This window comes from Aquarana catesbeiana, linkage group LG05 (genome assembly GCF_042186555.1).
Source record: "Aquarana catesbeiana isolate 2022-GZ linkage group LG05, ASM4218655v1, whole genome shotgun sequence".
Classification (NCBI taxonomy): Eukaryota; Metazoa; Chordata; class Amphibia; order Anura; family Ranidae; genus Aquarana; species Aquarana catesbeiana.
Window position 1 is genome coordinate 175,679,931 of NC_133328.1, and position 21,736 is coordinate 175,701,666.

The 21,736-nt window shown below is 44.4% G+C and overlaps 1 long non-coding RNA gene across 1 annotated transcript; it reads left to right on the forward strand.

The window, feature by feature from the left end:
• Window positions 1-3,960: 3,960 nt before the first annotated feature.
• On the forward strand, window positions 3,961-21,674 carry LOC141145838 (uncharacterized). The gene is made up of 3 exons (XR_012244669.1): window positions 3,961-4,063; window positions 4,938-4,988; window positions 21,524-21,674. It is a non-coding gene; the product is annotated as an uncharacterized lncRNA (long non-coding RNA).
• The last annotated feature ends 62 nt before the right edge of the window (window positions 21,675-21,736 follow it).

The following is a 21,736-nucleotide window of genomic DNA, read 5'->3' on the forward strand; positions in this document are numbered from 1 at the left end:
AGATAGTATACCACTAAGGGAGACGTATGCTGCGTGCGTGGGTGTTAGCGGTACTGGCGCTAATCTGACGCTGCCTGGGGCGACGCATATCACCGCCAGGCGATCAGGGGGCTAAACCTTTATTCAGTAATAAACGGTGGGTGCCCTGACACTATAAAAAATAAACTAACCAGCGTAACCCGTAACAGTTATAAGGTGATTACTGGTGAAAGGGTTAACTAGGGGGCAATCGAGGGGTTAAAACCTTTATTCGGTAGTATATGGGGTTCCCTGTCGCTATAAAACGCTGACGGCGAACCTATATATTTACCTCCCTAACTAGCGTCACCAGTGACACTAATACAACCATCAGAAAAATGATCGCTTAGCGACACTGGCGACGAGGGGATGATCAAGTGGTTAAAACTTTATTAGGGGGGTTAGGGGGGTACCCTAGACCTAAAGGGGGCTAATACTAACTGCCCTATCACACTAACTGTCACAAACTGACACCATGCAGTAATTAGAAAAAAAAACTGCTTGGTGTCAGTGTGATGGGGGGGGGGGGGGGAATGGGTGATCGGGGGTGAACGGGGGGGATCGGGGGGTGTAATGTGTGTCTGGCATGTTCTACTGTGATGTGTTGTGTTGGTGCACTCACATTGTAGTCTTCTCTCCTCGGCGCCGGAATGGAAAATGCCGAGCCGAGGAGAGATGACATCACATCCCCTGCCTCTGTGTACTACACAGAGGCAGGGGAAGATTCTCATTGGCTGGGAGGGATCGCGAAGGGGGGCCACGAATGGATGGCCTCCCCCTCATCTCTGAACGCTCCCAGACCAAAGCCGACTGCCTCGGCACCGGGGGGGGGGGGGGTCCGATCGGACCCCCCGCCCGCGGGAAGGCAATCACGTACCAGGTACGTAATTTTGCCTGCCCATGCCATTCTGCTGACGTATATCAGCGTGAGGCGGTCGTCAAGTGGTTAAAATACTTTTATCAGCTACTAACCTAGAACAAGCATGCAGATTAGAAAATCAAAGTGAATTTAGTATTTCTGATCTGTAAACTTATTCTAGGTCAGTGCTTGAAAAAGTATTGAAGCCACTGGATCAGCATGGCAGCCAGGAAACTTGCATTTTCAGGTGGATAGGTCAGCAATGTCAGCCTGTGTGCTCTCCCACTACAGGCTTCCTTTAATAGATGTCTACACCCTAAACCAAATCTTAAAATTTGTGGTAGATACTGGTAAGTTGAATCATAGGAAATGACAGCTGCACACTTAGTTCATTTTTTGTACACTGCAAAACAGGACCTGAGGGCCTCCTCTGATGCATTTCACCCAGAACAAGTTACATTACACACTTTGTTTCCTTTTAGTTGTGAGACTGACATGAAATTAACCTGCCATAGTTCTGAGCTCTGCACTGGTGTCACTTGAATCGCTCTTAGTAATACTCCTAATAAAACCTATGAACAAATCGGGAGATCCCACTGTTAGGTCCATGGCAGGTGGGCGGACCTGGGAAATTAAAAAAAAATCTGATCTTTCCACTGGAATCCCTACACAGATAAAGTGGTGTGATTAAAAATACCAGCATCTGCCAAAAACAGAAATGACAGTTTTTGGTTCACTGAACCTTTAAAGCAGTATTAAAGTCAAAAGCAAACATTTATTATATTGCCGCCTACCAATTTTTTTTTTTATAAATGTTGTCATGTTTACCAATTCTTAGATGTGATGGCTGCATTTGCTTTCTTTTTTAGGCTTTCTTTTAACCCGGTGATCCAGCCGTAAGTCTGTTGTTTTTCAAAAGAACAAGCTGTCCTGCGGATGTAACAACAAATAGTAGAGACAAACCATTTAACACTGATGGGTGCTTAGAATAGTCAGTTTTTATTTATTCATGTAAAACCTTTATCCCAAAAGGAAAAAAAAGGTTGGTTGTAACTGCTTATAAAGTATCAGCTGGAGTTGGGCTTCAATTTGTTAGTGTATCTAAATCTGCTAGTGCATCTAACACTCCCCTCATTACCAATGCTGCTGGTTCAAAGGTCTCTGTACTCCTTCATCCAGAGTGTAGGCACTCTAATACAGGAGGTGTGTTAAGGGCCAGATCACCCAGTGAAAAATAAAGGGTAAAAGGCCTAAAAAAAAAAAAATGAATGCAGCCACCACATCTTATGATTGGTAAGCTGCAATATATTATATTTTTGGTTTAATACTGCTTTAAGGAAACATTAACAGTGTATGATATGTCTTGGTCAGGGACAATTAGTACATTACACCTTGTCAGCCTATAAATGTCACAAGCATACAAAGCGCTCTTGTACTGCACAGCACATCATTTATCTTAGTAAATTTCCTAACGTTATGTGGACAGAATCACCTCTCAGGAATAAAAGCAAAGCTGAAGAAAATTCAGCATAAGATATCATGTCCAGCATATAGGAGGGCCCTCTGGAATACAGATTATGATCCACACCTAATTATAGAACTGTACACATTGGATATCTTGGAGAGTAAAATTATGCAGTCCGTCCCATTATTTCTCAAGTCCTTAAAGTCATCCCTGACATCAACTATGCTTCTTAAATAAATGTATACATATTTGTATGTTTCTCCTCCCAAATAATAATATAACATATTCCTACTATCATATGGTTTCCTTCTTGATACGGGCAGCCTGGACTGTTATGGTAGAACTGTTCTTACATTTCATAAACATTCACAGCCATTTTAATTGGCTTTAACATCATTTTGGCTTTTCACTAAATGAGTTGCATTTCAAAGTAATGCCCATTCAGTGTTCAGGGTTGCACCTTGGTTTTGTTAGAAGGAAAGATACACTGCATACAAATTAAGATCTAGCCTTTCCGGGCTATAATGCATTCATCAGTCATGATTATGATGTGCTAACATTACAGCACTGCAGGGCTTCAGAGGTCCTGATTGATTACATAGCAGTGTGGACACTAGAGGAATGTTGTGACAGTGTTCTTTGCAGCAGTAGTTCCCTGGGCTTCATTGATTCGACAGACTGACAGGTCACTCATTACTTGTGCAGGTATGCATCCAGCCACAACTCCCCAGACTCATTGAGAGAACTGCAGAACACACAATGCAAAATAGGTCATACATATTCAGAAAACCAGTAAACAAATCAGCATTATTTTTTGAAAGAAAAAGCCTGCTTTTGGCTGACGTCGCAGATCCGGTCCAGGCTCTGCACGGATCCCAACAATGTCAGGATCCACCCAGATGCCTTACTGGCAGCTGGCTTGGCCTCTAAGTGCACCACTGAGCCAGCTGTTCCCATCATCTCCACAGCCTGGCGCTCCAGTGAGCACTGGAGGGGCAGTGCACAGTCACCGCTCTGTGCTCAGAGCGGACCTGAGAACTGAGCGATCAGTGGTCTTTGATCACTCAGGTTTTCGGTATAGAGCCAGTGGGGGACAGCTGACAACTGCAGCATCTATGTGAGTGTGAATCCTTTTTTTTTTTTTTAATAATGCTTCTCTTTTTAACCATTTTAGACTACATAAAGGCTGGCCAGAAATTGTGTTCATTGCATTAACCAGGCAGGAAATCAGCTGTTCATGGGAATATCTTTCCAAATACAATTGCTACATCATCTCAACTATCTTCTGTTTTACTAAACATAATAAAAACTTTTATATACCAGTATTGTTAAACACATTGACCAGAAATGGCCAAGACCATAGCTGCATAGATAAAGGCAAAAGTACTTACATAGAAGTTGAACAGAAAGTGTGCCCCTGGGAGACAGCCGGGTGCTGTACACAGCGTCCCTGTATGAACGCGGCTATTTATATTCCCCGGCCGTGTCCCAGCTGACCTCTGAGGGAGCGTCATATGGCGTGCTTGCGTCTGGACGTTATTAATAGAATGGATTGTGGGGATTGTAGGCAGCCTGACGAGCGGACCTCCGCTCGATTTGCGCATGTGCACACTAAAAAGAGCAATAGAAGTGGATTATGGGAATTGTAGGCAGCATGACGAGCGGAGCTCCACTCAGATCGCGCTGGTATACAAGCAATAGGGGCAGAAGAGCTTGCTAAGGTGCAGATGAGATGTGTGAACATCAGTTCTTCTGGTTTCTCGTGGATGGTCTAGCATATGCTTTTTAATTTAATATGATTCAATATGTCTATGTAATATTTCTGATTTTGATTTTAATTGGAATATATCTCATTCCAGATAGTGAGATTTGCTCTTTTCGTGTTCATGTTATGTCTCTGAACCTTTGATCGTGTCCTGAAGAAGCCTCAAGGCGAAATGCGTAGATGCACAAGGGCTCACCGTACAAATCATTTTTCCATGTTTTTAACCTTTTTTGAATATTGTAATATATGATGAACTTTTTTCAATAAATACTATGACAATTATTTTTTCTGTTGTTTCTCCATTGTTTCCATGCCTTAAAAGTCCGACGTTTGGTTACTCAATTAGTACCCTTTCCTGTTTCCCTAAATTTCCAGATGTGGCATTAGGAGTGCTTCCCCCTCCCATTCTCGCCAGTCTTTGGGTCCCTGGTGCCGCCTTGTTGACTTTGGGAAGCCGGCTGTGAATTCCTGTGGCTTCACATCTGGCTCCCCACTGTATCTCAATAGTCCTGCAGTTTCTTGGGACCTGTGGCATGCCCCAGGGGGTTGGCGGCAGGGGAGGCGAACTTCACCTAGGCAAATCGAGTAGAAGTGGGAGCTGTCAGAATTAGATACCTGCTCCCGCCCGATAAAATATTTGTAATTGTAAATAATACAATAGCAAGAGAGGAGAGAGGAAGGCAAAGGATTAGTGGAGCTTTTTTTTTAAGTAAAGTTCCGATTTATTGTTCTAGTGAATGCTTTGTAAATTAGCACCAAAACTCTATAAACAAAATTTTAATTATCAGATCAATGACAGGAGTGATTATTTGTTCTCTACTTAATTTCAGAATGGTCAAACAAAAAAAGCTGAAAGAGTTGCAGGAGAGCAGCATGCTGAGGTAAGAAAATGTGTAAAAAAAGGTGAAAACAAGTATTTCATTTTTAAATGACAGTTGCCAATGGTAAACAGTGCTTTAGTAAATTAAATGTTATTCAGTTAGGGTTTACATCAATGACATTGTAGATTTTTATATGTTATATTTTTATGCACCGAAGGCTTTCTCATCTGTACCTAAATATAACCTGTGATGTGCCTTCGACAGGTAGAACTATGATATATAGTGATTAGTGGCATACATTAAATAGCAGCTATAATGGAGTAAAGCAGAGCAGGATTTACTATTCTCTTCCTGCTTTCCTCATTACATTATATATGCTAACCCGATACAGTTTGTCACAAAAATCAATCCTGTAGATTCTCGTGGGCTTGCATTGCAGACATTGCTCTTGATTTATTTGGCTTACTTTCTGCTGCAAGCAAAAAGTTTATAATGGAATCTAACAGCAGGAAAGGTGTCTGCAATTGGAGTATACAATTTCACATTCAACAAACTGCACTAGCATTGACTTTACCTGTTAACATGTATTTATTCCGGCTGTTTTAGTGCTAAGGTTACATACTGTAAGTGCTAGGGTTATATAACACTTGTTTCTAGATGACACAACACAGAATTCATACTTTTTTACACTTACAGATTGGCATTTTGTTACAGTATTTCTGGTGCTAAAAATGCAACCAGCTACGCACAGCAGCTCATAAGAAACGTTCTGCTTTCAGGTTTCTTTCACACAGACAATCAAGGGGGGGTGGTAACACAGGAGGTTGATCCACGTTTTTACTGCTGTCTGACTGCCCACCTACATAAAAGACATGGTGCCTCTTGAGTGGGTAAACATTATGGTGGCAGTCATGCTTTGCATTCCAGTGCTGCAATTTTACTGCTACATGCCAAGCTTGACAGGCAGTACTGCCAGTGAATCTCTGCCATGTACACTATATTGCTAAAAGTATTGGGACACCTGCCTTTACACGCACATTAACGTTAATGGCATCCCAGTCTTTGCCCATAGGGTTCAATATTGAGTTGGCCCACCCTTTGCAGCTATAACAGCTTCAACTCTTCTTGAAAGGCTGTCCACAAGGTTTAGAAGTGTGTGGGAATGTTTCACCATTCTTCCAGAAGCGCATTTGTGAGGCCAGGCACTGATGTTGGACAAGAAGGTCTGGCTCGTAGTCATCTCTCTAATTCATCCCAAAAAGTGTTCTACGGGTTGACGTCAGGACTCTCTGCAGGCCAGTCATGTTCCTCCACCTAAAACTCGCTCATCCATGTCTTTATGGACCTTGCTATATGCACTAGTCCAAATCATTTGGTGGAGGGGGGATTATGTTGTGGGGTTGTTTTTCAGGGGTTGGGCCTGGCCCCTTAGTTCCAGTGAAGGAAAATCTTAAGGCATGAGCATACCAAGACATTTTGGACAATTTCATTCTCCCAACTTTGTGGGAACAGTTTGGGGATGGCCCCTTCCTGTTCCAACATGACTGTGCACCAGGGCACAAAGCCAGGTCCATAAAGACATGGATGAGAAAGTTTGGGGTGAAGGAACTTGACTGGCCTGCACAGAGTCCTGACCTCAACCCGATAGAACACCTTTGGGTTGAATTAAAGCGGAGACTGCGAGCTAGGCCTTCTCATCCACATCAGTTCCTGACCTCACAAATGCGCTTCTGGAAGAATGCTCAGACATTCCCATAGACACACTCCTAAACCTTGTGGACAGCCTTCCCAGAAGAGTTGAAGCTGTTATTGCTGCAAAGGGTGGGCCAACTCAATATTGAACCCTACAGACTTAGGCCTCGTACACACGATATAAAAATCAGAAGGGAAAATTTGTAAGATGAGCTGTCTGCGGATTTTTGGATCGTTAGTACGGTGCATTCGACAGCCGATTTGACTTTTTCGTCAGACAAAAGCTGTATGTGCAGGCTATAAATTTTTTGTCGGATGTGAACTCAATGTCTGATTTTTGGATGGTCAGTACAGAAATCGTCACACAAACGTCGAAAGTACAAACACGCATGCTCAGAATCAAGGAACGACTGGGAAGAGTTTGGTCTTGTAAACTACCTTTCGTAATCTAGAATCTGGTCGGCAATTGAGGAAATGTCGAAATGCAGCGCACATTCTCCTCTTCTTTAACTGGATAATAATGAAGCTGCTTTGCTGGTGATATTGATGTATTTATGCCAAACGTATTTTAAAAGGCATTTGTTTTGTATGATCTGAAAATCGCAAATCAACGCTCACCAAACTTCTACTAACACGAAATTAGCAGAAGGGGCCCAAAGGGTGGCGCTTGAGAAATGAACTTCCTCTTTATACTCTCATAGTATGTCACTAAGTTCGTGTTTGTCAAAGGACAATTTGTGGATAGTTAGTATGCTAGACAAAATCCTGCACACGTGCTTTTGACAAAAATCAGACACTCAGTCGTACAACAATCAAACCGTGTGTACGAGGCCTAAAGCCTCGTACACGTGGTATGATTGTTGGAAGGGGATTGTCTGTTGACAGACTGCTGTCCTAAATTCTTACCGTTAGTACGCTCCTTTTGACAATTGTTGTCCAATTTTCCGCCAACAAATGTTGGATGACAGGCTAGTAAATTTTCACCGGACAACGGCTCCACATCTGATTTTTGTATGGTCAGTACACAAATCCTTCACACAAAGGTCGAAAGTACAAATACGCATGACCGGAACCAAGGAATGAGCTGGAAGCTGTCGGTCTTCATTTTCGTCCAAATGCATTTTTATCCGAATTTCAGGTATTTTTTCGTTATCATTTTAACAAACGATAACGAAAGTGCAGGATCCGAAAAATGAAAGGTCCGACATAAATGCTTTATTTTCATTTTCATTGCGACAACAGTTCGATATAGATAGGAGATTCGACATGATGCTGACAATAACAATCTGTGTCTATCGAACCTGTGGTCGAATGTGCCTAACCTTAGCTCTATTAGTCCAAGATTATTCGACATAGAGAGAAAATATTCGACATAGAGAGAAAATATTCGACGTAGAGAGAAAAGATTTGACGTAAAGAGAAAAGATTCGACATAGAGAGAAAAGATCGCTGCTGGAATTGGGTGGGGGAAGTAAAATAAAAATAATGATGATAATGAATGTTATTGGCTGATTGTAACCAAAGAGCAGGAGCAGTAAAATAGCTAGAACTAAGTACACACGTACAGCCAACTTACTTTCACTTACGATTTGCTAGCAGAGAGAGAAACACACACTGAATCATTTCAGAAGACAGTCAATCTTAGCTGGTCCGTTTGTCAGAGAATCTGAATTATTTAGCAATTAAGCATAAGCACAGCAGCAGAACAATAGTGAAGCAAGCTACAGTTCAACTTAACTTTTTCATAATAATCTGCTGCTATTGTGTTAGGGTTGCAAACTTGATAGTGATACTAGTGTTGTGATAGCTTTTGAGGCTGCCCGTGTGTGTGGGGGGGTTATTATATTATTATTATTATTATTTAATATAGATTCTATATTATAGATTGAGATTCCATATAGATTCTATATACCCTATCTTGTTACCTGTCTGATCAGTGATCACTATCACCAGTCCATTTTCTGTTTGAACTATATACAGTACATTCAACATGAACGACGAAGATTCGACAAAGCAGCGAAAAACATACAAACATCGAATCTTTGGCTTATGGTGTCTGTCGAAAGTTCTAAGAAGATTTGACAGAGCAGCTAAACTATGCAGCGTTGTACAGTTTAGCTGCTCCGTCGAATCTTCTTTGAACATTCAACAGACATCCTAAGCCTTCAATGACAGATTCGGATTTGGATTTTTAATTTTTAATTGGATTTTCGGACGAATGCAATTTTTAAGGAAAAACGAAATGAATAAAAACGAATTTCGGGAGTAACTAAATAAATGTATTTTTCGGACGAAAACGAAATTCCGAAACAAAATATTTCAGTGTGCACATGTCTAGTTCGTAAAGTAAGTCCTGGAGCAAGGGAGCGAAGGGATCAGCGGAGGGACAGCATGACATGTGCGGACTGCACAGTCACGCTGTCAGAAAGTGTGACTTTAAGAGAGGGGGAGTGGTTCTAGGAGGGGAGGCGTCAGGAGAAAAGTATTGGGAGTCTGGGTGGAAGTGACGTCAGTGCTGGGCGGCGGGGAGAGAAGATTCCCACCCACCCTCCCTGTTTTTTTTTTAGGTAAGTACGTAAAGGAGCTTTGGTGAGGCCCTAGGCAGTGGTTTGTGTCTGTGAGGAGGAGGAGATGTGTGTTATATGGAGATATAGCTTGGTTGGTACCCATATATAATATGGGGAGTTATCTGGTACCTTCCGGTTACGAGGGGCTAACCAGGAAGGGGTAAAGTTGGTCATTTGCGAAGGTTGGGTACTGTCTTGCTTTCCGGCCGTTGCGACTCGAAGCCTAAATTTTTTATGGTAGTGTATCGCAGTGACCAGTGGTGTGTGTTCCCCTCCAAGACCCCAAGAGAATATTTGAACGGATATTTTAATAGTTATTTAAAAGGTTATTTATTTGGTTTTATATTAATTTTACTAAAAGGCGGTTAAGGCCATTTACTCCAATACCTTGTCAAGTCTTTTGTGGGAAGGTTTGGAGGGTGGAGAGTATGTGTAAGGGGTAATTTGGGACTGGGGAGTAAGTCCTTCACATGTCATGGAGAATTAACATTTGTAACACGGCAAATAATGAAATGCAGAAATGCAGTGCACATTCTCTTCTACTTTAATGGTATAATAATGAAGCTGCTTTGCTGGTGATACTGATGGAGTTATGGCAAACTTATTTTAAAAGGCGTTTGTTTTCTAGTGATATCAAGAATATTATTATTATGCCTGTTTGTTTTTTTTCGGCAAGTTACCACAACAACCATTATCCCAGAGTTTTTAAGATCAAAGACACAAATATGTTGGTGTCCCTTGTTAATTTTACATTGTATTTTTTATAATGTAACTGCCTACTCCCAAACTGTCATTTGAAGTAAAACACATAGCCAAGTATTATTCTACCCATTTTTTTTATTGTGCAGAAAAAAGTAACACTAATTAAATTAAAATGCTTTCCATGCATACAAAAAATATAGAAAATATAACAAATAAAAACATTAAAAAAAAAAAAAAAAAATACTATAAAATAGTAAGTGGTGAAAGGGTTAAAATCCCCAGTCCAGAGGGGTTGTTGGGGTTCTTGTGGCTGGTATTGCCACTGACCGCCATGCTGCTGTGGTTGGTGGGGTGGCTGTGATGTGTGGGTTGGCTGTGGAGGTGGTGGACGGGGGGGCACAAAATCAGAAATGTGTGTAATTTCTGAAATTTGGCCCATCACCCCCTTGTTGAGGAGCTGCAGGATGAGTTCCTCACACATGCTCCTTTGCACACCGGCCATCTGCCTTAATTTATTGGCCGTCACACACCCAAATGCTTCAGCCTCATCTGGGTCTGTCCGGAGGGCAGTAGTGGCCTGGCTGAGGAAGGCAGCTGTGGCCTCCTCCAGATTCCTGCTCTTCCTGGCCCTTTTAGCAGGAGGGCGTAGAGGAGGGATCTGGGACTCTGTCTGGCTGCTGGCCGCTGGCTCCTCCAGACTGACACTTTCCTGTGTATGAAAATGGGACATAATTAGAATCTTTTTTTGGGTTTGGTCATGAATCACATACAATTTTGATCTCCTCACTGTTGCAAATTGAATGTGGAGAAATAGAAAAGACTATCATTCTTACCCCAGCATTTTTCATTCTTGTTGAAATCATTTTTGGTCACTACTGTCTATTGATATGGAAACCACTTTGTTAAGGCAGAAATATTTTCCCAATAACGTCTAGTTATCATCATGGTATTTTTGGATACAAATATGTTCAACAATTCTATACCTGGGTCAAGCTGCGCTCATCCACATCTTCATCCTGTGCATCAGGACCTGTGCGAACTTTAGGACCTGTGCGGACCTCAGGAACTGTGGCCTCAGCAGACGTCAAAGGGAGCATAGACAGCGATGGTCTGGGTTGTGTCTGGTCTGTCAAAAACTGCAGGCTGTGGTAATACCACAGCCTGGGGACATATAGGTCATCCGCTGCTGCTCGATATCTCTCAGAGTCAAGGACCTTGTTCAGTTCCCTTTTAAATGTACTCCGAAGGTTGGCTATCTTTTGCTTTACGTAGTTGGTGTCTGCCCTGGGGTACACAGGTTTGTACAACTCTACCAGTTTCTCCAAAGCGGCCTTTCTCAGTATTTTATTTGAGCAGTCTCTAATCTTCACCTTCCAGAGACAGGGCAGCTCCCGGTACATGTCAATGAATTGGGGAAGAAATTCTGGTAAAGTGAATTTATCAGTCATGATGATATGATGCCTGCAAGACACAACACAAGACAAACCATAATGTCTGGCTTAACCCATAAGCTGGTCCCAGTATAGGCCTCAATCTAAGCAGTACAGGCCACTCATAGGTGTGTGCAGCCTATTGCATTAGGGTGTGCACCCCAAAGTTCCAACACACATAAATGCCACCTTCTGTCACAGGAAGGGGGCTCTGGTGGTGGGAGGCAGTCGATTGGAAGCATATTATGGTACACCCTAAATACTGGTGTAACGTGTTCCTAAAGTTGAACCTAGACTTTAATATAAAGGGGGCATTTACACTGGCCACTGGCACCCCCAACCACCCACCTGGTGCTGCTTCTGGATAATACTAATGCACATGGGGTGATTAGGGTGTGCACCCTGTGCGCACGCCTATGAGGCCACTACCAACTATGCCCCAATTTCCAATAGTTCCTTAGCTTTCTGGTCCTTTCGTGCGTTGGTGATCATTCGTCCTCCACTCCAAGATCGTTCCTACGGCTGTTCCATCGACCGTGCGTTCTGGCTTTATACACACTGGGCATGAGTCAAACTCCGCTCTCAGTGTGTCATGACGCTGGGGCGTTACCATCTCTCTTCTGCATGCGACACACACGGTGGAACATTGGGGAGGGAAAACATGGCGGATTCGGCAGATTGCAGCCAGCCCCATGGTGGTGGAGCTTATAGGAGCTTATATTGTCCTAAAAAGGGTTTGGGGACCCGGGTCCTGCCCCAGGGGACATGTATCAATGCAAAAAAAAGTTTTAAAAACAGCCGTTTTTTCGGGAGCAGTGATTTTAATGATGCTTAAAGTAAAAAAAAAAAGTGAAATATTCCTTTAAATATCGTACCTGGGGGGTGTCTATAGTGTGCCTGTAAAGTGGCGCATGTATCCCGTGCTTAGAACAGTCCCTGCACAAAATGACATTTTTAAAGGAATAAAAGTAATTTAAAACTGCTTGCAGCTTTAATGTAATGTCAGGTCCTGGCAATATGGATGAAAATCAGTGAGACAAACGGCATGGGTACCCCCCAGTCCATTACCAGGCCCTTTGGGTCTTGTATGGATATTAAGCTGAACCCGCATCCAAATTAAAAAAAGGAAAGGCGTGGGGCCACCAGGCCCTATATACTCTGAACAGCAGTATACAGGCAGTGCAAACAAGACAGGGACTGTAGGCTTGTTGTTAAATAGAATCTGTAATTTTGAACTGGTACATTTTTAACGTGTTTAGCTCCAGCCAAAAAATCTATTTTAAGCTTTTTGGAAAACATGTTGTTTTGCTGTCTGTGCTCCTCTTCAGAAGATTTCACCTCACTTTCTGTCCCAATAACAAATGTTTTTAGAAAATTTGGCGTTTTTAGTGAAACAAGGATTGGAGATAAAGCATCAGTGGAAAGGAGAAATGTTTTTCCCATATTAACTCTTACAGGAGAGAATTTCCCTTCCTAGGGGTAAATTTCATCTCACTTCCTGTTGTCTCCTTCCGTTTGCAAGTAGGAGTCGTTCATAAGTTGGATGTTTGAAAGTAGGGGCCTGCCGTATATACTCTGCAGAAATTGTGGCTTTAGGTGTTGGTGTTGCCACAACACTGTAAGCCCTCACAGGGCCCTGCTGTGAAGTATAAGATCAAGAATTGTAATTACATGCCCCTGTTGAACAGGGGAAGAAAAATTGGGCCTTTGGTGATGGTGGTGGTGCTGGTGCAACAACACTGTAAGTCCTCACAGTTACTCTTGGTGGGTGCTGGAATGGGCCCTGCTGTGAAATATTAGATCAAGAATTGTAATTACATGCACCTGTTGAACAGGGGCAGAAAAATTGGGCCTTTGGTGGTGGTGGTGGTGGTGCTGGTGCCACAACACTGTAAGTCTTCACAGTTACTCTTGGTGGGCGCTGAAACGGGCCCTGCTGTGAAATATTAGATCAAGAATTGTAATTATATGTCCCTATTGAACAGGGGCAGAAAAATTGGGCCTTAGGCACTGGTACTGGTGCCACAACACTGCAACCCCTCACAGATACTCTAGTTGGAGCGCAGGAACGAGCCCTGCTGCAAAGTATTGCATCAAAAATTGTAATTACATGCCCCTGTTAAACAGGGGCTGAAAAATTGGGCCTTAGCCACTGGTGGCTGCGCCCAGAAACAAAAATGTTCTTACAAGCTATCAGCATGATCATTGAGGAGGAAGAGGATAATCACTCAGCATAACAGGATAGTCACTCAACATCAGCATAGGCAGTCTTGAAGGGATCTGACATTTCAAAAAAAATTATTTGGTTACATCAGCATCAGGTGCTTGGTAGCTGGTGGTGATCCAAGACTGATTCATTTTTATGAAGGTCAGTCAATCGACGGAGTCCGTGGGCAGACGCACCCTGTGATTGGTTACAAAGCCTCCAGCAGCACTGAATGTGTGTTCCGAAAGAACGCTGGATGCAGGACAGGCCAGTAGCTCAATTGCATACTGTGCAAGCTCTGGCCAGTGATCTATCCTCAAGACCCAGTAATCCAGAGGATTTTCGGTGGGAAAGGTATCCAAGTCAGATCTTGCCCCTAGGTATTCCTGCACCATGTAAAACAGACGCTGGCGATGGTTGCTGGAACCGATCATACCTTGGGGCAGCAGACTAAAAAATTGTCTGAACGCATCGGTCAGATGGCCACCTTCTCCACCGCTCCTTCTTTGACTGACTGAAGCCTCAGCAACACATTGTCCAGGAACAGCAGTTTGTAACCTCCCAGTCTCTGGGAACGCATTGCACAGAGCTTTCTGCAAGGCCTCCTGAAGATGTTTCATCCTCTGCTTCCTCTGCGACGGCAAGATAAGGTCCGCAACCTTACCCTTGTAACATGGATCAAGGAGGGTTGCCAGCCAGTATTGATCCCTCTCTTTGATACCATGAATATGAGGATATTTCCACAGGCTTTGCAGGATCAGGGAGGCCATGCAGCGTAGGTTTGCTGAGGCATTCGGTCCGGAGTCCTCTGGGTCACTAAGGGAGACATGATCCGCAGCCACCTCCTCCCAGCCACGTACAAGTCCATGGGTTTCTTGGGACTGTAAATGATCCCTTAAAAACTGCTGCTGATGCTGAGTGCCAGGCTCCACCTCCATGCTGACACAATCCTCCTTTTCCTCCTCCTCCTCCTCCTCTTCCTCTTCCTGTGTGATCGGCGGGCACGCAGGAACACTGTCTGGATAAAAGGGGGCCTTGAGAGGTAAGGAAGTCCTCCTCTTCCTGCCTCTGTTCTGCCTCAAGTGCCCTGTCCATTATTCCACGCAGCGTGTGCTCCAACAGGTGGACAAGGAGGACAGTGTCAATGATGCATGCACTGTCACTGCTCACCATCCTCGTGGCCTCCTCAAATGGTGACAGGACAGTGCATGCATCCCTGATCATGGCCCACTGACATGGGGAAAAAAAACAAGCTTCCCTGACCCTGTCCTGGTGCCATAGTTGCACAGCATGGCCAACGTTGAGTTCCACCTGGTGGGCATGTCACAGATTAGGCAGTTCTTGGGCAGGTTAAATTCCTTTTGGAAGTCTACCAGCTGAGCACTGGCATTATATGAAATGCACACAGACTTTCCTAGCCTGCCTCAGGACATCCTGTAAGCCCGGGTACCTGCTCAAGAACCGCTGCACCACCAAGTTAAGGACGTGAGCCAAACAGGGCACATGGGTCAGTTGTCCCTGTCGGAGGGTGGAGAGGAGGTTGGTGCCATTGACGCAAACCACCATTCCTGCCTTAAGTTGGCGTGGCGTCAACCACCTCTGAACCTGCCCCTGCAGAGCTGACAGAATCTCTGCCCCAGTGTGGCTCGTGTCCCCCAAGCACACCAGCTCAAGCACCACATGGCATCTTTTGGCCTGCGTACTTGCGTAGCCCCTTGAACGCCTAGGGAGCAATGCTGGTTCCGAGGACAAAGCACAGGAAGAGGCCATGCAGGAAGAAGAAGAGGAGGGGGTGGAGGAGAGAAGTGTGTCAGAATCGCCAGTACTGGCATTTTGGAGGCGTGGTGGAGGAACAACCTCCAACACTACTGCACCTTGTCCTGCATCCTTCCCAGCTGCCAGCAGAGTCACCCAATGCGCAGTGAAACTTAGGTAACGTCCCTGTCCATGCCTGCTGGACCATGAGTCAGCAGTAATATGCACCTTACCGCTGACCGCCCTGTCCAGCGAGGCCAAGACATTGCCTTCCACATGCTGGTAGAGAGCCGGAATCGCCTTCCGTGAGAAAAAGTGGCATTTGGGAACTTGCCACTGAGGAACCGCACATTCCACAAACTCACAGAAGGGGGCAGAGTCTACCAACTGAAAAGGTAGCAGTTGAAGTGCTAGCAATTTTGCCAAGCTAGCATTCATGGGGCATGTGGATGGCTGGGAGTGAACTTCTTTCTGCGGTGCAGCAGCTGGGGCAGGGAAATTTTGCCTGGTACAATCTGACGTTGGTGTACCGATAGTAGATTGCCCGCAAGTACTTGGCTGTGACACACCTAATTCTACACCTTCATTCCTCTCAGTGCAGGTCTCAGAGAGGACTGAAGGTATAGTGGGGTTGGAGATCCCAGCTGATGAGGAGCAAGGAGAGGTCCTCTTTGTTCTTTGGTGTGGGTCTTTTAGGTACGCTTGCCAACGAACTGCATGGCAGGTCAACATATGTCTGGTCAAAAAAGGAAAGGGTTCCGGCGCTCCAAATATTGTGATGCCTTCAAAGGATGGTGTAATATTTGCTAAAAATGTCTCATCTAATGTAGAAAATATAGAAAAAACAAAGGAGAGGAGGCAGCCATCCTCAGAGGGTGTCCAAGGACCTCTGTCAGCAAACAAATGAAAAGAAGGGGGGTTGGGAGGCGCCAACTCTATATATACTGACAGATAATGTTAATATAGTGCAGTATACACACTTACTAGTTTGTAGCTTCAGAATGGGGTGGCGGTGTCCATGAAACCCAAAGATGATGTCCTGTGATATGCTGGTGCTGGGGTGCAGGCTTCGGTTGCCGTCTATGAGTTCAGGGGAAGCAGTACTCCTGGATGGTGAAGCAGATCAGCGGTGTCCAGTGTATGGAAGCTCCACGCTAACCACCCTGGAATGCAGAAGAGGACCTGACGTCAGCAGGGCACGGAGAGCATCCAGCCATGGGTAGTGAAATATACAGGCTACGCGCTCGTGGCTCACAGCTCCTTCTACTGGCCTGTCAGCTCTCAGGAGGAGAGCAGTTTAAATAGAATTACAGGACATAGGACTGAAAGGAAGTGGGCGGGGGGTCCGCGGCTGTGGAACCATAACAGCCAGCGGACCTACATTAATGCAAATGGGGATAAGATTTAAAAGTCACTTAATTGTATGAAAAAGCACTTTATTATAAAGTATGACAATGAAAAATATATTTAAAAAAATGATATATGTGTGTATAGATAGATAGATAGATAGATAGATAGATAGATAGATAGATAGATAGATAGATAGATAGATAGATAGATAGATAGATAAAATAAATAGAGAAAAAAAATAAAGAATATATATAAAAAAATTATATATGAGAAAAGTATTAAAAATGCATGGAAGAGCAGAAAAAAAATTGTTGAAACAGTGGAACACGTAGGAGCGTGAAATTTTTTGGTAAAAAATTATTTCACTATGGGCCAATGGCAAAAAAACAGTAGGAATAAAATCTACAATAAGGAGTGTGTCTCTATTTCCTCATTGAGTCCCCCCGGCGAGAGGTTGTTCAAAGAATATATCCAGTAGGTTTCCTGCTGACATTTAAAACGTTCTGCAGCAGGAAGACCTCTGGGGATGGCCTCTATAACCCAGACTTTGAGGCCTGTGGTGGATTTTTGATGTTCCTTCAGAAAATGAAGAGGGACACTGTGTTTGTCATGGCCTTTCTCTATAAAGCGTCTATGTTCGCCAAACCGCTGATGTAGGGTGCGTATGGTTCTGCCTACATAGAATAGGCCACATTGGCAGGTCAAGCAGTATACCACGTGCTCACTAGAGCAATTGTAAATTCCTTAATGGTGTATGTTTTTCCTTGGATGGTAAAATTTTTTTGGCCGTGTTCGACAAATTTACAGGTGAGACATAGTTTCTTCTTACATTGATACATTCCCACTATGTTTCACCTGTAAATTTGTCGAACACGGCCAAAAAATGTTACCATCCAAGGAAAAACATGAAAAAAATTTCACGCTTCTATGTGTTTAACTGTTTAAACAATTTTTTTTTTGCTCTTCCATGCATTTTTAATACTTTTCTCATATATAATTTTTTTATATATATTCTTTATTTTTTTTCTCTATTTATTTTATCTATCTATCTATCTATCTATCTATCTATCTATCTATCTATCTATCTATCTATCTATCTATCTATCTATCTATCTATCTATCTATCTATCTATCTATCTATACACACATATATCATTTTTTTAAATATATTTTTCATTGTCATACTTTATAATAAAGTGCTTTTTCATACAATTAAGTGACTTTTAAATCTTATCCCCATTTGCATTAATGTAGGTCCGCTGGCTGTTATGGTTCCACAGCCGCGGACCCCCCGCCCACTTCCTTTCAGTCCTATGTCCTGTAATTCTATTTAAACTGCTCTCCTCCTGAGAGCTGACAGGCCAGTAGAAGGAGCTGTGAGCCCTGAGCGCATAGCCTGTACATTTCACTACCCATGGTTGGATGCTCTCCGTGCACCGCTGACGTCACGTCCGCTTCCGCGTTCCAGGGTGGTTAGCATGGAGCTTCCACACACTAGACACCGCTGATCTGCTTCACCATCCAGGAGTACTACTTCCCCTGAGCTCATAGACGGCAACCGAAGCCTGCACCCCAGCACCAGCATGTCACAGGACATCATCTTTAGGTTTCATGGACACAGCCACCCCATTCTGAAGCTACGAACCAGTAAGTGTGTATACTGCACTATATTAACAATATCTGTCAGTAGGGTTGTCCCGATACCGATACTAGTATCGGTATCGGCACCGATACCAAGCATTTGCCCAAGTACTTGTACTCGGGCAAATGCTCCCGATGCTTCAGCCGATACCTTGACTGTCAGCGGTGATGGACGTGTGGGGGAGTTACAAGCTTCTCCCCCCGCGGCTTTCAGCTGCTTAGTGACATACAGTGGTGATCGGTGCTTGTAATTCCCCCACACGCGATCACCGCTGACTGTCACCTCCTCCTCCTTAGTCCTCCTCCGTTCCTCTGTCCCCCTCCGCTGTCCTGCTCCATTGCTGTGTCCCCCTCCGTTCCTCTGTCCCCCCCCCCGCTGTCCTCCTTCTTTGCTCTGTCCCCCTCCGCTGTCCTCCTCCGTTCCTCTGTCCACCTCCCGCTGTCCTTCTTCTTTGCTCTGTCCCCCTCCGCTGTCCCCATCCGTTCCTCTGTCCCCCTCCGCTGTCCCCATCAGTTCCGGCTTTCCGTTGTCCCCCTCTCTCTTCGTCTGTCCCCTCCGTTCTGCTCTCTCTCCGCTGTGTGTATGGAGAGAGTCAGCTGACTCTTTCCATTCACATAACTGAAACATTGTAATCTTCTGTGATTACAATGTGTCAGTTTATGAATGGAGAGAAGCTGCTGTGTTCTCTCCATTCATTCTCAGTGCAGCTGACGCTGCAGAGAAAGGGACTGGGGAATCTCTATCCTCAGTCTATTTCTCTGTCTCAAGGGGGAGATATCAGAGGTCTGTTAAGACCCCTGATATCTCACCAAAGCCCCCCAAAAGGGCTGATTAAAAAAAAAAAAAAACACACACATAGTGCAATAAAGAATAAAAAAAAAATTGTAAAAAATAATAAATGTAAATGAAAAAAAACAAAACAAAAACACACACACAGACACCGTTCACTATACCACCACCCCCACCCCACCCGCCCCCCCCCCTCAAAAAAAAAAAAAAAAAAAAAACTGTCACGTGACATTAAAAAAAAGTATCGGTAATCGGTATCGGCGAGTACTTGAAAAAAAGTATCGGTACTTGTACTCGGTCCTAAAAAAGTGGTATCGGGACAACCCTATCTGTCAGTATATATAGAGTTGGCGCCTCCCAACCCCCCTCCTTTTCATATGTCTAGTCAAGCATGTGGTGCCCAACCGGGAGTTGTTTTGCCACTCGAGATACACTTGAGACATATGTAGCAAATAGCAGCGGTGGGATCTGATGCACTCGTCTCAAAAAAGGCCCAAACCAAAGAACTTTTGGAATAACGCGCAGAGACAGCAGCACCCTGCACATGCGGAGCTCTGCGGTGTGATGCAGTCAGTGTGCTGCCCTTAGGCTGGCCCCTGGAGGGCATCCTGCCTCGTTGGTGATGTGCCTCCTCCTCCTCCTCTCTCCTATCAGGCACCCATGTGGAATCAGTGACTTCATCATCCCCTCCCTCCTCATCACTGGAGCAAACTTGGCAGTATGCTGCAGCAGGGGGAACATGACTGCCAGATTTCTGTCTTTCTTGGGTACCCCCTCTGTGTGGGCTCACGTTACTGCCTTCCTCTAGCTGAGTACCATCAACGGAGCCTTCAAAACGATGGGCATCCTCCTGGAGCATGTACCCAACACTGTGGTCAAACAGTTTGAGGGACTCCTCAGGAGGACATGGTGGGGCTAGGGAAGGAGTCACTGATGCCATTGAGCCGAGGGAAGAGGCCGCATTGGCAGCTGCTTTGCCAGACAAAGTACCCTGAGTCTGGGTGAGAGAGGATGAGGACGATGAGGGCAGTTTGGTCATCCACTCGACCAAGTCTTCTGCATGTTGAGGCTCAACATGGCCAGCTGCCGAAAAAAGTCCAAGCGTGTCCCACGGCCACGGGCTGATGAGAATGCACTGTGTCCACGACCAGCACTGTTGCCTCTAGACACAGAGCCTGCTTGCCCTTTTTTATTGGCTTGTGACTGTCTGCCTCTCCTTGTTGGCCTTCCAGACATACTATTGGCCTGCAGTGAGCTGCACAAAACTGGGATGGATGTATATATATATAGAGATTATACTGAAGCTAGCAGAATCAACTGCCTGCCTGTAGTATTATTAGTATGATAACACCTGCACTTGTGTTCAGGTAGCTATACTGTAGGTGCAGCTGTGCAGGGTACACAGTACAGTAACTGGAAATACTTCAAGAGCCTACACAAGCACCTGGCTGCAGGTAGCTATACTGTAGGTGCAACTGTGCAGGGTACACAGTACAGTAACTGGAAATACTTCAAAGAGCCTACACAAGCACCTGGCTGCAGGTAGCTATACTGTAGGTGCAACTGTGTGGGGTACACAGTACAGTAACTGGAAATACTGTAAAAACACCTGCCTGCCTGTCAGTATATTAGGAAGAGAAGAACAGGATCTAGCTAAACTGAACACAGTATATATATATATATATATATATATATATATATATATATATATATATATATATATATATATATATAAATACACATACACATACACACACACACACACACACACACACACACACACACACACACACACACACACACACCACCTGGGATGCATAAATATACACAATACACTGAAAGTGCAGCTAACCTGCCTACTCTGTCTAACTTAAATCAAATGACACTGTCTCTCTCTCTGTCTATCTCTCTCAAGCCGGAACACACTACACAGGGCCGACGTACAGGCGGCCTTATATAGTGTGGGGTGTGTACTAAACCCCCTGAGCCATAATTGGCCAAAGCCTCCTTTGCTTTGGCCAATTACGGCTCTCTGTACACACAGCGCTGTGATTGGCCAAGCATGCGGGTCATAGTGCATGCTTGGCCAATCATCAGCCAGCAATGCACTGCGATGCCGCGGTGAATTATTGGCCATGACGCGCCACTCGAATTTGGCGCGAATGGTCCATATCGTTCGTAATTCAGCGAATGACCGAACACACGATGTTCAAGTCGAACATGGGTTTGACTCGAACACGAAGCTCATCCCTAAGCCTTGCTAGTGTAGACATGGGTAGAGGAGAGGCCCCGGGCTCCCAGTCACACAGAGTCAAGCTTGCTAGGATGGTCCTCATATATCCACATATATGTTCGCTTTGGCCCTCACTGTGACTCGTGTCAGGGGATTTGATGTCCACAATGACAATGTCTGTTCTGTGTCCAGGAGACAGGTCCCATAATGGTGTATTGTTTCTTTTTAGAGGAAAGAGTGTGATCAGCTCACCCAGAATGTTTCTTTGGAGCCATGGGATCTGTCTCCTGGACCCAGCACAGACATTGCCATTGTGGACGTCAAATCCCCTGACACGAGTCACAGTGAGGGCCAAAGCGAACCAGAAGAGGAATATAGTATTCGGGAGCCTCTTGTTTGCGCAAGTAAGTATTCTTGGAATCTTGCTTCAAATGTGTATACA